Genomic DNA, 3,296 nt, shown 5'->3' with positions numbered 1-3,296 from the left:
TCCTTTCTACTTACAAAGATCAGATCAACATGAAAAACACCCAGTATGGTTTGCCATTACCTCTACTTTTTTGCTTTTTTTTTTTAACAACTATTAAAATTAAATATTAATTTAATGTTGACCATGGCTGGACACTGTTGTAGACATTGAAGATACTACAGTGAAGAAAACAAACAAAATCTTTCCCTTACTGAGCTTACATTCTAGTGGAAAAATCAATCAGTGAACAAGTAAATAAATAAATACCTTAGCATACTCAATAGCAATAAGGGCCATGATGAAAAATAAAGCAGGGGAGGGTGTTGGGCAGTGTGTGTCTGGGTCAAGGGGTGATACCAAGGTCGTGATTTTAAATAAAGTGGTTCAGGAGGCCTCTCTGAAAAGGGAGGGAAGAAATGATGTGGACACCTGCAGGAAGAATTTTCTAGACAAAAAGGACTGTGAGTGCAAATACTTGGCAGCAGAACACACCTGGATGGGGTCCAGGAAAAGGGAGCTGGTCAGTGTGGCCAAAGCCAAGAGTGGAAGAGGTAGCAGGAGAGCTGGGATCAGAGAAGGGCCGTGGTAAAACGGGCATATGGCTCACTGTTGGCTTTCGATCTGAATCGGATGGGATGTCCCGAAGGATGTTAGTGTAAGGGTGACTTGAACTGACTTGGGTTTTAAAAGAATTCATAAAATGCCAAATACCATTTGTATAGAATATTTTATAATCCATCTTCTTTCATGAAGTATTTGAAAAAATGTGTAATAAATAATAAAAAAGTTCTTCTGTTCTCTAGGGAGTAAATTGTGTAAATGACTGGAGATGAAAGGATGAATTCAATTGTTTATTATCTCTGCCTGGCTTTTTAAAAAAATTGTGCCTGGAAAATAATTGGCAGTTAGTAAATGTTCATATACTTACTAAGTTGTTAAAAGTGTGAGTTTTAAAAACAATGTTGACTTTTTTAATTCAGTGATTTTTTCTTTATCTTATACTTGATAATCTCTCAAACATTTGTTCCTCAACTGAAGTCAGGAGAATGTGCTGTTTCATTTCTGGAGCTGGATTATTCAGACTAGCGGTACCCAATTTTTTTGGCACCAAGGTCCGGTGCTCCTATGAAAATCTAATGCCTGATGATCTGAGGTGGAGCTGAGGCCTTGATGCTAGTGCTGGGGAGCGGCTGCAAATATAGATGAAGCTTTGCTTGCTCGCCTCCTGCTGTGCAGCCCGGTTCCTAACAGACCATGGACTGGTACCAGTCCATGACACCCGGGTTGGGGACCCCTGGTTTAGACCACCATAACAGAGCCATGACTTTGTAACAAATCACAGATTAAGTTGGATAATAGAGGTAGTTCAAACCAGGGTGTACACTGCAGAGAAATTAAATCAGAGACAATTCAATGGAAAGAAAAACAACGAAAAACAAAGTCAAGCATTTGCACTAATTTGTTTTTAAAACCTTACCTGTAAAGCCAGGCCACTAGCTGCCTTTGAGCCATAATCCTTCTAGCCCAGGAAGCTGCTGCAGGTGCCCCATGGGCTGCTCAGGCAAATCAGCAGCTATGTCTGTAAGAAAGAAATGATGACAAATAAGCTCTAAAAGCTACAAATAATAATAATACGGAAGCCTACTAAAAACTATTCCATTCAGTGAATGTGATTAGTTTTCAAGGCAACTGTTGTTTTTAACTGTTGAAGCAGTTCATTTAGATTCATTTATTTATACTGTCATTGCTGTGTCTCTTGAGTTTTTATGTAGAAGGGAAACCAGGAAAGGATGATTATTTAAGACTTTTTAAAAACCTCTTTATGGCAAATTGCTTTTGGGTCACTCAGTGTGAAAAATCAAAGCAACAAACAACAGGCCCATCTGATTTGGGTCTGCAGGATGTCAGAGTTTCGGGGCAGCAACATAGCACAAAACTGTGGACACATTTGTGAGATTTATGCCATCATATTTATCAATCTCTATGTCAGAGAGCGATCATAACAAAAGAAGCCCCTGCGTCATATTTAACGGGACCTATTGCCAAAGATGTACTGACCAGGTGTTTCTTGTTTTGAAAGGTCAAAATATGTTAAGACTTTGAATAAAGCTGCCTTAAAGTCACTTAGAACACTGATAGACATAAGGTTATGCCCCTTCTTCCTGGTCAGATGATTCCAGAGATAGGAGAGCATTTTTCTAGTGCATGCTCCTGTACTTTTTAGGATTAAATCTTAAAAGTGGAGGCAAGACAACATGCTGTAGAAGAAATTTCCCAGAGCACATTAGGACTAGTTTTCCTGCAAGCCTACAGCAATAAACCAGCAAGCAGTTTTATTATGTCCTTTTTAACTATTCCTGGCTGACTGCATTTAGCGTTAAAGGCTTCATCCAGGACCAGCCTCAGGGATCTATTTTGGGTACAAGAAGCATCCGGTTAGAGGTATCAGAGAAAAACAGGCATCCTTGATCTTTTCCAAAAGCACACACCATCCTCGTGAATGTACTTTTTGCTCAGCCATTATCTATAGCTTATTTAAAATAGAAATGGAAATGAATTTTCAAAATCTTCCATAAAAAATGAAAACAAGCAGCTACTGAAAAGGTAATTAAAATCTCAACTTAAAAACCCCTCAAAGAACTCTGAAAGTTCATAAGTTTAAAAACCAAACAAACAAAATCTAAGAGCCCATAGAATATGTTATATATTAGAGAACTAGTCTGCAGTGCTTCCTAAAACTCTCCTAAAACTTAGGGAGTGGTACTAGGAGATGGTCTCTGGTCTAAAAGCGTAGGGCAGAGGGTGTAATCTTTGCTGAAGGCTCAAACATATCTAAGGCATACAGAATTTATTCCCATTTACATGAAAATTTTCATGGAAAAAGCATTCCCCAAATTCATCAGAAAGGATAAAAGTAAAAATAGTTCAATAGAAAAATAGAGAAATGAAAGAGAGATTTATTTGAGTATTAAAAATACAACAAAGCTACACTAAAGAAGATCAAAACCACTACTACAATTAGTTCCATGGCAGAGTAGAGAAAGCCCAGAAGCAGATTTAAATATATGTCAATACTTGATGTATCATCGAGACTACATTTCAAATCAAGGGATAATGATCCAGTAAGTGGTGCTGGTACAGTGAAGTCTCCAGGTTGGAGAGAAGTCAGGTCCTTACATCTCACCCTGCTACACTAAGCTCCATGTGCTCAAAAACACACACACAACAATACAAAGGAGGAAAGGAAGGACTGGAGGGAAAGGACAGAATTCCTCAGCAAAACACCAAATATAGAAACCATAAACAGAACACATTTG

The sequence above is a fragment of the Pteropus vampyrus genome, unplaced genomic scaffold (assembly GCF_000151845.1).
Source record: "Pteropus vampyrus isolate Shadow unplaced genomic scaffold, Pvam_2.0 Scaffold139, whole genome shotgun sequence".
NCBI lineage: Eukaryota > Metazoa > Chordata > Mammalia > Chiroptera > Pteropodidae > Pteropus > Pteropus vampyrus.
This window is presented reverse-complemented; position numbering follows the sequence as displayed.